A 13,990-nucleotide genomic window follows, 5' to 3' on the forward strand; every position below is an offset into this window, starting at 1 on the left:
CTATTGTCATTCTCTTGCAATTGGTAGTTGTAGATTTTATTCTTCCTTGCAATTTACCATGCTTTCCTTTTATGCCTTCCAAGTGTTTGACAAAATACTTGGTTAGATGTTAGAGTATATTTTTGAGCATTCTTGGCTTGGAAAGAGAAATTAGGCAATCTTGAGTCATGAATACCCGACTCATGTTGGTGATCTAGAGTGATTAGTTAATATTGTTTCCATTGACTCTAATCTCTTGCTAATTCAATTAGGAAGTTGATTAGGACTTTTGGATTGAGATTAACTAGTCCTATTTGACTTTCTCCCTATGTTGAAGATAACATTGTACCTTCTTCCGATGTTGGAGATGACGAAATAGGATTAACTCTTGTTAATTATTGTATGACTAGGATAGAAAGCTTAGATTCGCAATCCTTGCCATGAATGTCTCTCTTTATTAATTGTTTTCTTTAATTGTTTTCTTTACTTTTCTTGTCATTTATTTTCTTGCCCCTTTTATCAATCAAACCCCCTTGTTCCTTCATAGCCAATAATTGATCACTTCATTGCAATTCCTTGTGAGACGACCCGAGGTTTAAATACTTCGGTTAATTTTCATTGGGGTTTGTACTTGTGACAACCAATATATTTAAAATTTGATTGAGAGTTATTTGTTGGTTTGGAACTATTCTTACAACGAAGAAATTCCTTTTCTAATAAGAGAAATTTCTAGACCGACAATAATCTCTCTATCAGGGCCTCGTATCTTCTTTAACTCGGAGTCCTCCATGTTCTATTGTGTTAACTTCTTTGCCCATGGGACTGCCTCTTAAGTTTAGGTTTTCATTATAATACCTTCGTCCTATTTTCCGATCTCCATATATAGTGGCTATCCCTTCCTTCGTAGGGAACTTCATGCATAAGTGAGGAGTGAATACCACTAGAGCAAGTCAATTAAGTGTTGTTCGACCTATCAATGCATTATAGGCAGACGGGAATCAACCACAATGTAGTCGATTTTAATTGTGGGTGCCTAAGAGGTTTTGCGAAAGATAGTGTAGAGAGTTATATACCCAAGAGGTCAAATGCGTGTTTCTTCCAATCCAAAAAGAGTATCTAGATATGCTTTCAGATCATTTTCTTCCAACCCATGTTTGTCAAAAGCAGGCTTGAAGAAAATATCTGCTAAACTTTCTTGGTCTAGCAAAGTCCTACAGAGGTTGTAATGCATGAACATCTTTTAATAGCTTTTTTTGTCATTTCTCTTCATAAAGTTAGTGATCTTTCTTTAAATTTCTCGTTTTTTAATCAATGTTACTTTGAGTACTTTGTGTTTTTGTAGGAGATTCGTGAAAGTTTTAACAAGAACAAAGAGAAAGAAAGACAAGCAAAAGAGGATGGCGTGCAACACCACCCATGGAATGCCACACCGTCAAGGGGAATTAAAGGTGGCGTGCACCGCCTTCGATCAAAGCAGGAAGAAGAATTGAGGGTGGCATGCAACGCCACCTATGGTGTGGCACGCTGGGCCAAATTCTAGGAGCCAGCAAGCAGATCAGGAAGATGGCGTGCCATGCCACTTCTCAAAGTGCTACGCTAGGCCCAAATCCAGAAAGCCTCCAAGAAGCAAACACAGTGGCGTGCCATGCCACTCAAGCCACTTTATCCAAGTGTGACGCCAACTCTCCAAGCCCCAAGCCCAAGACCAATTGTAAGGCGCATGATTTCAATGAATACCAGACACTCCAAGTAATGACCAAGCTTTGAATTTCAATTACAAGGAGAAGATCACTTTTGGTTTAGATTGACTAGGAAAGATTTGATTTGATTTCATTTTGAATTTATTAGTTAGATTTAGGTTAGAATGTAAATAAGTCCAAGGAATTCCTCTGCGGATAGCTTATCTGAGTTTAGCTTATCTCATCTGAGAACTTTACACTTCATTGGTGTTTTTGTTTCCACATCATGAGCAATAAATTCTCCTCTGTTAAAGTTAAGATCTCTGTTTATTTTGATGGATTAATATTATTATTTTTCTACTATTGATTAATGCATTGATATTTTATTCAATAAGTAAGTTTCGTTCTTCATCTCAAGGATTAGAATGTATTGGAAAATAATTTTATTCTGACTTAAATTCCTCTATTACCTTGGAAAAGTTAATCATTGAAATTAGCTTGATACTTCTTCTCATAGTTCTTCAAGTTTCTAAAACTAGTCTTACTAAGTGACATAAAATCAACTAGAATTAACCTTTAAGAATTGTGTGGCTTTAAATCAGAAATTGTGTTTAACCTCTTGTCAATAGTTAATTGATCAAGGAATTGACAGTTGATTAGATTATGAGAAATCGAATCACCAAGGGATTGAGGTTTAATTATTTACGGTTTGCCATGAATGCATCTCTGCATAATTAAAGTAGATAGTAAGAAGTGTTTATCCTGAAACTTAAACATCTCAAATGCCTTAACATCTTCATCTATATTATTTTCATCTCAATTATTCAAGTCGTACTCTCTTTTAGTTCTCTATTTCAACGTTTAATTCCTTTCAAACAAGTTTTCAAATTGTCTAATTAGAATAATCAACTAAACATTGCTTGCTCAGTCTATTAATCCTCATGGGAACGATAACCACTCATTGTAGTATTACTTGATACGATTTGGTGCGCTTGCTAAATTGAGTTTCTCACCATCAAGTATTTGTCACCATTGTCAAGGATTGATTGAGATTGACAACAAACCACTTAGTTGATTCTCTAAATTAGACTTTTTTTTTCTTTTCTTTTGTTTTTATCTTACTTGGAAGCCTTTTCACTGTGACGTTGGGAATTTCAATTTCACTTGTGTTGTCTTTGTATTTTTATGCAAGGCAATAAAGACAAGGAACTTCTCCAGTACGATCTTGAAATAGAACTAAACCTATTTCGATTAAAAAAGCAATCAAGAGCCATGAGAGAAAAAGAAGAGAGGACTACAGACGAACCAAATAATCCTAAAAAGATTCTTAGTGACTTTACTGTCCCTACTTCTAGAAACTGTGTCAGTAGCATAGTAAGACCCAATGTACAAGAAAATAGTTTTGAATTAAAGTCCTCACTCATCCAATTGGTGCAACAAGATTAGTTTAGTGGGAGCTCTCAAAAAGATCCAAACTTGCACATATCCAGCTTCCTACAAATATGTGACACAATCAAGAGCAATGAAGTCTCCCTTGAAGCCATCCAACTAAGGTTGTTCCCATTCTCTCTAAGGGATAGGGCCGAGAAGTGGCTCCAAACCCAGCCCCTAGACAGTATTGTAACATAGAAGGATTTGGTCAATAAGTTCCTAATCAAATTTTTTCTGCCACAAAATTTGAAAAAGTTGAGACATGACATTCAAATCTTCACCCAAAAAGATGAAAAATCCCTATATGAAGCCTGGGACAGATACAAAGAGATGCTGAGAAAGTGCCCTCATAATATGTTCCTTGACTGGTTACAACTCCAAATCTTTTATGACGAAATCACTCATGCCTCTAGGACCTTGTTAGACTCATCAGCAGGAGGAATCTTACACAAGAAGACAATTGAAGAAGCCATAGAGCTAATTGAAGTAGTAGCAAAAAACCAGTACATGTATTCAATTGAAAGAACAATGAAGAGAGGAGTGATGGAGTTGGATACACTGGACACTCTTCTGGCATAGAACAAGGCTATGTCCCAGCAAATCAATTCACTCACTAAACAAATGGGGAACATACAAGTTTTAGTAGTGGAAACACAAGTCATGATCTATGACTTATGTGGAGGAGCCTATAAAAGTGAAGGGTGTGAGCTGTTTCAAGATGATCAACCCTCTGTTGAGCACGTAAACTACATGGAAACCCCATAAGGCCACCATACAATGATTAATTCTCAAAAACATACAACCTTGGATGGCAGAATCACCTTAACATTGGTTGGGATAATCAATGACCAAAACATAATAACTTCAACATACTTTACCAATAACAAACACCTCCCGTACAACCACAAAACCCTCAAAAGGCTCTTCTCTTGAAATCATCCTAGAGAAACTCCCATAGTCCACCTCTACTTTTGTCCAACAAACCTCAAGTTTCATGCAAGAGACAAGAGCAAACTTTAAAAACCAAGAAGCTTCAATTAGGAACTTGGAGGTGCAAATGGGTTGATGAGCGGATATTTTATACGCTTTTTGGCATCATTTTCATATTATTTTAGTTATATTTTGTTTAAGTTTAATTAAATTTTCATAGGTTTTAGTGCTAAATTCAAATTTTTGGATTCTACTGAGTTATTGTGTTTTCTGATGATTTCAGATAATTTCTGGTTAAAATTGAGGAGTTTTGGCAAAGTCCGATTCAGAGGCAAGGAAAGCGTAGCAGATGCTGTCAGATTCTGACCTCTATGCACTCAAACGAGAATTTATGGAGCTACAGAGATTCAAATGATGTGCTCTCAACGGTGTTGAAAGCTAACTTCCAAAGCTTTCCAGCAATATATATTGGTCTATCTTTTCTTCGAAGGAGCATGCCCATATTGGGCGTTGAACGCCAAGGAGTTACCCCCTTTCTGGCGTTCAACGCACTAAAGGGACCTAAGCCAGAACACCACATTCCACCCTATTCCTGGCGTTCAATGCCACCAAGAAGTACAAGGCAGCGCAAATCACCCCGCAATGGGCGTTCAACGCCCATCCCTCAAGATGGAAGCCAAGCTCAGCCCAAGTACTCAACCAAAGTGGGCGCAAGAGTGGATCTTCGCACCTTTAGTCTAGGCTATCATACTTTTGTACTTCTTTGTTATTAGGTTATTATATATAGAATAAAGATCACCATTGTTAGGGATCTTTGCCGTTTTGCATGTTTCACTATTACTTTCTGTAAACTATGAGCTACTAAACCTCCTAAGTTAGGGTTAGGAGCCCTGCTGATTCTCATGGATTAATAATATTACTGTCTCTAGTTCACTACACGTTCGATTCCATTCTCATGTGTATTTTTGTTTTTCATCTCATGAATTGAGGATGAACTGTGACAATCATCCTTGTTCTACATGGGTTCCGTGCGAGTTTTGACCCGAATAGCATTGAACCACAGCTAGAGAGTGCACTGCGGGTTCCAAGAGTGTACTTGGGCGACTTTGGAAAAGTGATATAAAATTCTGTTGACCATGGGTTACTGATGTCTCTGTGGCATTAAGGCTAGAGTTAGAGAAGCAGCATTCTCTGATCCGGAAGATCCGTCCTTTTTTGTGACGTTTTGAGTAGGATCGCGAAGGGGAGTGGATTGTTTAGCGCTTCACCTTCGGCCATAGTGGGAAGCCATGAGTTAACTTGATAAGGATGCTACATGAGTTTCTCAGATATGGTGGACTGCTATGGTTTAGAAGAGGCTCACTTGATGAGGATGCTACAGAAGTTAGTCAATTACGGCTACCATTGAATGAATCATTCGTTATTGAAGTAGACAGTAAGAAAAGTTAATCCGGAAAGAATACGCATCTCCGAAGCCTTAACTGAATCTCTATCATTGCTTTCATAGTAATCTGGTATTTCGTTCTTTACTATTTTTATTTATGCTATTAAACAAACAACCATCTTTTCTAATCGCCTGACTAAGATTTACAAGATAGTCATTGCTTGGTCAATCCAACAATCTCTGTGGGATTCGACCCTCACTCACCTGAGGTATTACTTGGATGACCTGGTGCACTTGCCGGTTCATCTGTGTGAAACTTGCAGAGTTCAATTTCGCGCACCAAGTTTTTGGCGCCGTTGCTGGGGATCACTCGAGATTGACAAACTACCGGACTATCTTGTTGCTTAGATTAGGTAATTTTTAAGGTTTTATAGCTCTTTTAATTGTGTTTTTTATTTTCTTTTTCAAAAACTTTTCAAAAATTTTTTATCTTTAATCATATTTTTCTTTTCTTTTGTTTGAGGCTTGTGTCAATCTTTAAGTTTGATGTCTTTTTGGTGTTTCTTTGTTTTTCTTTTCTTAGTTTTTCGAAAAAAAAATTGTTCTTGAGTGTTCTTCATTGTGTTCAAATTATTCTTGACATTTTTCTTGTTTGATCTTAAAATTTTTGAGTTTGGTGCCTTTTGGTGTTTTTCTTTCAATTTTTGAAAACCAATGTCATTTGATCTTAAATTTTTAAGTTTGGTGTCTCTTGGTTGTTTTTCTTTTTTCTTTAAAATTTGAAAATTTCAAAAAATATATATTTCTTTTATTTTTATTCAAATTTTTTCAAAAACCTTGCTATCTTTTCTTATCTTGATTTAAAAATTTTAAGTTTGGTATTTTCTTGTTAGTGAAGTTTAAAATTTAAATTTCAAATCTTATCTTTTCAAATCTTTTTCAAATCTTTATCTTATCTATCTTTAAAATTTCAAAAATCCTATCTTATCTTATTTTAAATTCAAATTTTAAAATTCAATTTCAAGATTCAAAATTTAAAATTCAAAATTCAAATTTCAAAATCAAATCTTTTTTAAAAATCAAATTTCAAATCTTATATTTGTGAATCTTTTTCAAATCTTTATCATATCTTCTTACTTTAAATCCTTCCTATCTTATCTTCTTTTTAAATTTAAAACTTTTAAATTTTAAATCTTTACTTTCTTTTAAAATTGAATTTCAAAATCAAATCTTTTATTTTCACTTCTTGTTTATTAGTTAGTTACTTGTTTTACCTTAGTCTCTTTCTATTTCCTTTATCTTTCTTCTGTTTCAAATCCTCCTAACTACTTTCTCTTTCTTCTTTTTCGAAAACTTCATCTCTCTTTCCCTCTCTATTTTCAAAAATATATTCTCTTTTCTCTCTATTGATATTCGAAAACTATCCTTATTAAATGACATCTTCTTTTCTTCTCCTCTTGACCTATCTCTCTCTAACAAAGGACCTCTATACTTTGACATAGAGAATCCTTTCTTCTTCTCTTCTTGCATTCTTTTTTTTTGTTTATGAGCAAGAACAGGGATAAAGAACCTCTCTTTGATCCTGATCCTGAACCTGAGAGGACTCTAAGGAGATGGCTATAATAAGCTAGAGAATAACACTCCAGAGGAAACCTCACAAAGCTTTTCAAATAAGAAGATGAAAATATAGACATGACAGCCAACCCTAATAACAGAGGAGACGCAAGGAAGGTCCTAGGTGACTTTACTATACCCACTTCTGATTTCTATGGGCACAACATCTCTATACCTGCCATTAGTGCAAACAACTTTGAGCTGAAGCCTCAACTGGTCACTCTAGTTCAACAAAACTGCCAGTTTCATAGACTTCCACAGGAAGATCCCAACAGATTTATCTCTCATTTCTTGCAGATCTGTGATACTGTCAAGACTACTGGAGTGGATCCAGAGATTTACAAGCTTATGCTTTTTTCCTTTGCTGTAAGGGACAGAGCTAGGTTATGGCTGGATTCTCAGCCTAAGGAAAGCCTAGACTCATGGGAGAAGGTGGTCAATTCATTTTAACCAAGTTCTTTCCACCTCAGAAGCTGAGCAAGCTTAGGGTGGAAGTTCAGACCTTCAGACAGAAAGAGGGTGAATCCCTCTATGAAGCCTGGGAGAGGTACAAGTAACTGACCAGATGGTGCCATCCTAACATGATTTCAGACTGGACTATGCTAGATATCTTCTATGATGGTCTTTCTGAGATGTCCAAAATGGCATTGGACCACTTTGCTGGTGGTTCACTCCACTTGAAGAAAACGTTTGAAGAGGCACAGGAACTTATTGATATGGTTGCCAACAACCAATTCATGTACACTTCTGAGAGGAACCCTATGAACAATGGGGTGGCTCAAAAGAGAGGAGTCCTGGAGGTTGACACTCTAAATGCCATATTGGCTCAGAACAAGATCCTGACCCAACAGGTCAATATGATCCCTCAGCATCTGAATGGATCACAAGCTGCAGCTGACAGCACTCAAGAAGCCTCATGTGAAGGAGATTGACGATCGTGATTTCTGCCAGTAAAGAATGTCATAAAAACAGTCGCGTTGTAGATATAGTCTCTAAACCGACAAAAATCCCTTTCGTACAAACGTTTTGGGTGTCACAAGTAACAAACCCCTTAAAAATTGTTAACCGAGTATTCAAACCTCGGGTCGTCTTCTCAAGGAACTACGAGGAAGTATGTTCTTATTATTGGTTATAAAGGTTGTAATCGGGGTTTAGAAGGTGAGAAGCAAGTAATTTAAATGACGAGTGAATTAAATGGAAATTAAAAATAAATAATAACTGTAAAACAACTTTTGGCAAGATAAGGGAAATTAGAAGTCCAACTTAGTTATTCCTCTCAACAATAATGAAAGTTGTATCTTAATTCCACTTAGTTAACCTATGAAGCAAAGGTAAGTCAAGGGACTAATTAGTTTGACCTTCGAATCCTATTTATTTCCTAGGAAAAAGTTGGGATTATTGAAGTTCAGATCAATTAGCAAGATAACGATTATCAATTATGCTGAGTTCGATAATGTTGAGTCACTGATTTCTTAACCAAGACCAAAAGGGGAAAAAGTAAATTGCTGAAATAATAAAAGTGTCCTTAGATGGGAAGCAATGGCAACTTAAATCAAAGAGAACAATCATAAACTGAAAAATACCTTAAATATCATTAATTCAAATATAAATCTTTAACATGGAATAATTCATAATTTAAATTATAATAATCAATTCAAATATTGGAATCAAATAAATAAAAGTAAAATTGAAATAAAAGAACATTAAAACCTGGATCCAGAGTTACTCCCAAAATAAGAAGAAGTCCTAAATCCTAAGAGAGAGAGAGAATCTCTCTCTAAACTAAATCTAAATCATGAAAACTAGAAATTGGCGAGCTCTCTCTTGAATGGATGCATTCCTCCACTTTATAACCTCTAATCTATGCTTTCTATACTTGGATCTGGGCCAAAAAGGGCTTCAGAAATTGCTGGGGGCGTATTCTGTAAATTCTGATACGTGGCCTCTGTCACGCGTCCGCGTGGGTCACGCGGTCGCGTCATCTGGAGCTTTTCCTTTCCACGCGGTCGCGTCAGTCACGCGTCCGCGTCGTGGGTGTTCTACTCAAGGCGCGCGGTCTCGTCAGTCATGCGGCCGCGTCGCTGCTTCTTTGCTTCTGGCACGCGATCGCGTGGATACCAGTTTCCTTAAAGCTCCGTTTTGCCTTCTCCTTCTATTTTTGTATGTTTCCTTTTTTCATCCTTTAAGTCATTCAGCCTTAGGAAACCTGAAGCTACTCAACACACTAATCACGGCATCGAATGGAAATAAAGGTAATTAAAATAATTAATTTTTTTAAAGCTTAGGAAACATGTTTTTCACAATATGACATAATAAGGAAGGGAAAGTAAAACCATGCAATTAATATGAATAAGTAGGTGAAGAGTTGAATAAATCACTCTAATTAAGCACAAAAGAACTCATGAAATATGGGTTTATCAACCTCCCCACACTTAAACACTAGCATGTCCTCATGCTAAATCCAAGGTAAATAATTAAGGTTAAAGTGATGGAATGTTATGAAATGCAACCTATGCTAAATGCATCTACCTAATGAGTCATGCAATTCTAATTCATCCACTCATATATAAAGCCTACATGTAGTCAAATTATTTCACATTCTCAAGGAGATATATATACATATATGGCTAACCCTCAAATAATAAAGCATTTTTTTTTGCAAATGAGATGAGAGAAAAAAACTTGCAAGAAAATCAGAGATAAATGTTTAATGAGCTTTTGAACCCTCACTGGATTTTGTGTTTTCTCTCTAATCACTTAGTGTTTATTGGGTTAATCACTCTATTCTTCTTTTCATTCTTCCTTTCTATAACTTTGTTTTTCGTCTAACCAATCAACAATTATAGAACATAGTCATACCAAAACTCATGAGGTCTTTAATTAAGGTTGTAATGGGGTCAAGGCAAAGGGTAAGGATATATGTATAAGGCTAAGTGAGCTAATAAGTGAACCCTTAATTAGACTAAGATCTCACCTAACATACATACTTAGTAAAACAATGCTTCTTTACCTATTCTCCCTATTTTCTCGCTTTTGATGTCACATGCTCATGTTTCAATTCTTGTTTTTATCCTCATGTGCATTGCTTTTTATTTTGCATTGGGGAGTTTTTTTTGTATCCCCTTATTTACATGCTTGAAAACTAACTTTTTTTTTTGAATACACATGGTAATTTTAATTAATTTGAATTTTCATGAGCCTGCTTCCCAAAATTTTGAGTTGCTTTATTCTTTTTAATTTTTCTACCTTTTGTCTTTATCAACTATGTTCCCAATAAGTTTCCCACATTTTACTCTATTTATAATTTTCTATCTTAAGCTAACCAAGGATTCACTTGGGATTTTCTTTTGTTTTTCTGCTTAAGGCTAGTAATTTGGCTAAAATAGAATAAGGATTTTTTTTTTAAAAAGCTCAAAGGGGACTAACAAAAGTGATGTAAAAGGTAGGCTAATTTGGGATAAGTGAGCTAAAATCAAATGATGGCCTCAATCATTATTTTGAGATGTACCTATATTCTATAATCGGACATATAGACTAAAACAAAGTAAAGAACACCAGAATAAGAAAGAAGGTTGAAACACACAGAAATAAAAATTATGGTTTGAATGTAACCATACAGTTAAGCTCAAAACTCACAGGCTATGTGTTCTCTAGCTGAAAAATCATTTATCACTTATGTATGTCATGCAGGTTTAGTTAAAAATTCTCATTATTCTCTTAAAAAGTAATTTAGGGTAGCCTTTGAAGTTTTTATGTTTCTCCTTGATGAAATGTTGTCAGTTTAACTACATCATGTAATGCTATATATACAAGGTTTTATGGATCTAAATCTATTATGTTCAAGTTCCTAGCTTACTCTTTTTTATATTTGTCAATTTAAACTAAGCTATAACTAAGCTGTCTTATGTAAAAAGGGTAAATTATACTAATTGATCCACTAATAAGTTAGAATTGCAAACTAAACTAAATAACTAAAATGAACTAAATAACTAAAATATGAACAAAAAATGCAAAATGCAGAAAATAGAGTAAAATACACAAGTAGCAATGTATAAGTACTCAAAAAATAATAATAAAAGAAAAAGAGAAAAATACAGAAAAATATCCAAAATAAAAGAAAAAGTATGTAGTAGTTCACCAAAATAAACGCTAGAGATGGCGACCTCCCCACACTTAAAATGAAGCATCGTCCCCGATGCTCAATCAAGCCGGGTGTGAAGGAGTGTCATCACTGGTAGGGATGGTAGCTGGGGTCTCTGTGGCGGTGGTGGGCTAAGAGTCTGGATGCTGTAGAGGGGGGACTGACTGGATTGGGATCTCCGGATCTGCAGCCTCAAGCTGCTGTGGGGCCTCCTGCTGTGGTGTAGCGTGCTCTGTGCCTGCCTGTTGATGAGTCTCCGCCTGGGAATGAGGCTCCTCCTCGTGCTCATCCTCCTCCTCCTCTGATGGCTCTGATGGTGTGTCGGGCTCGGAGGGGATGTCGGTGCCCTGTCTGATCATCAGCTTCAGATGGGAATAGCGTCGCCTGCTGCGGCGCTCCAATCTCTCATACCGGCGCCTGTTACGGTGCTCCATCTGATCAAGCTGGCAGAATAGACGGTGCACGAGGTGATAAACCGGCTCAGAGGCGGGTGGAGGTGCAGTGGTGGCAGCAGAGGTAGCTGGGGCAGCTGTGGATGAAGAGGGTCCAGCAGATGGAGGGGCTGTCTCATCAGTAGCAGTGACAGGTGGTGGTCTGTAGCCCAAAGCAAGAAAGTTCCTGCTGTGAGGGATGATCTTCCTGCAGTCCGCTGCTGGTTGTCGCTCATCGGCATCCTCCCAAGGCACATCAGCCTGACGGCCTAGCCGTGTAACCAGATAAGGAAAGGGGAGGGTGCCTCGGATGTGGACCCTGGCTATATAATGCCGAATAAAATGAGACAAGTACAGGTCCTTACCCTCCAGCACACACCAGAGGAGGGTGATCATGGCAGCCGGGATCTCAGTCTCATGAGTACTCGGCATCACATAGTTGCTCAAGATCTGATGCCATAGCCGAGCCTCATCATTCAAGTACACTCTCTTGATCCCTCTAGGCATAGTGGTGTCCTGACCCATCTCCCAAGGAACAGCAGGATCGAGAGCTATCCATGCCTTCACAGCATCCCAATCAAACCGCATCTGGCCCATGTCCTCCTCAGCCTGTGCATAACCATCTGGCTGATCGGACTTGGCTGGGAGCTGGAGAACGGTCTCTATGGCCTCCTCAGTGACCAGAATTTGCTTTCCCCTCAGGTTCACTGCATCTAGGGTAGTAAGGTAGTAGTTGCAATAGAATTCCCGTACCCAAGATGCATTGACCTCTGTCAGTGGTCTCTCCAGAAAGAACCAGCCCCTTTGCTTGATTTGCTCAGTGGTGTATTGTTGGAGGGCTTCTGGAATCTTCAAGGTATGTTCCAGGTATAGATTTCTGGAGTTTGCAAAAGTCGGGTACTTCAGCTCACAGTACCGGTTTGCAAATTTTATAGGATCAGTCGAAGGGAGCAGCTGGTCAGCTTTTTCCTGCTGTGTGAAGTTCTTCTTCGGCCATGAGGAATCGTGCATTAGAGCAATGATGGACTGAGAGGAATCTCCTCGCTTGCGCTTGCCAGTAGCCTTGCCTTTGCCTTTCCTTTGTGAGGCAGACATCCTGAAAAACAGAAAACCAGGAAATGGATAAAATAGGAAAGCAAATAGGCAATTTAAACAAAGGAAACTCAAAGCGGTAAGGGAGAAATAGAATAAGGAAAATGAGTAATTGAAATGTGATTGCATTAATGTTAAATGGAAAGAAAAAAAATCAACATGCCATAGTGAGAAAGTTAGAGGAAGTGAAAGTGATAAGAAAAGTGATCAAGAGGGTTAGTATGGTAAAAAGAAATTAGTAAATTAAAATTAGTGAGTTAGGAAAGTAAGTGGCATAGAAAAAATTCCATATAACAAGGATTCACAGGTAAGAATAGAAGTACTCATAATCGAATAAAGAAAACAGGGTGATGCTGATTCGAATAGAAATAAAGAAATCAGAAATTGGAATCAGTGAATCACAAATGCAGGTTATGAAACAGGAAATCAAAGAGGATAAGAAAGTGGCCGTAGCATTCATGAAATGGTTTGGGGGAAGCAGAGTAAAACGGAGTTGCCAAACCAAAACAAGAATGAAAACAATTTTCAAAAAATTTGGGCAGCATTCCGGCTAAAATTGGATTGTCCCGGAAAATAAACAGCAATCATATCAGTTCATATGAATTAAAAGAAATAAAATTGCATGTACAGAGATATAAAATAAACATAAAAACTCAATGTAAACAGCAACAACATACAAGAAAGCAGCATATGAATCATGATTATAGCAGCAACAGATTTGCACATAGGATAAAACAGAAGTAAGAACAGTGCAAGGAAACAGACCTAGATCCACTAACCACAGCCTAAGCTACCTAACAACCTAAAAATCCACTACAACATGCAAGTCTAGCTATCCTAATCATGAACATAAACGGAAAAAAAATACAGAAAAGTGATGAACGGATAAAAAGGGTTGCGTGTTGCGGAACCTGGTAAGCGGAAGGGGTGGAACAGGGAAGAAGGTGGCTGCGGCGGCGTCCGGCGCGGTGGTGGTGCACGGCGTCGCGGTGGCGGCTGAGGGGGCAGTGGCGGAGGGAGGTATTAGGGTTAGTGAGAGAGGAAGAGGATAGGGGAAGGGAGGGCAGTGGTTGATGCTGGCTGAAGGGGGTGGGTGGCGGAGAGGGGGGCGCGGCTGGATGGCCGGCGGTGGCTGGGCGGTGCTCGCGGAGGTGGCTGTGGTGGAAAGGGGAGGAGAGAGGAAGAAGGAAGAAGAGAGAAGGGGAGGGGATGGTACGGTGGTGACGTTTGGGCGGCGGCGGCGTCGGGGTGGTGGCGTGGTGGCTGGCCGGCGGTGGCTGGGGAAAGAAGAACAGAGAAGGAGAAGAGG

At 38.0% G+C, this 13,990-nt stretch overlaps 2 non-coding genes across 2 annotated transcripts; both read right to left on the reverse strand.

Moving 5' to 3' along the window:
• Positions 1-3,341: 3,341 nt before the first annotated feature.
• Positions 3,342-3,448, reverse strand: LOC112725188 (small nucleolar RNA R71). Its single transcript, XR_003164312.1, has one exon. It is a non-coding gene; the product is annotated as a small nucleolar RNA R71 (small nucleolar RNA).
• Positions 3,449-7,496: 4,048 nt separating this feature from the next.
• Positions 7,497-7,600, reverse strand: LOC112725080 (small nucleolar RNA R71). The gene has a single exon (XR_003164209.1). It is a non-coding gene; the product is annotated as a small nucleolar RNA R71 (small nucleolar RNA).
• Positions 7,601-13,990: the final 6,390 nt, after the last annotated feature.

This window comes from Arachis hypogaea, chromosome 11 (genome assembly GCF_003086295.3).
Source record: "Arachis hypogaea cultivar Tifrunner chromosome 11, arahy.Tifrunner.gnm2.J5K5, whole genome shotgun sequence".
Lineage (NCBI taxonomy): Eukaryota > Viridiplantae > Streptophyta > Magnoliopsida > Fabales > Fabaceae > Arachis > Arachis hypogaea.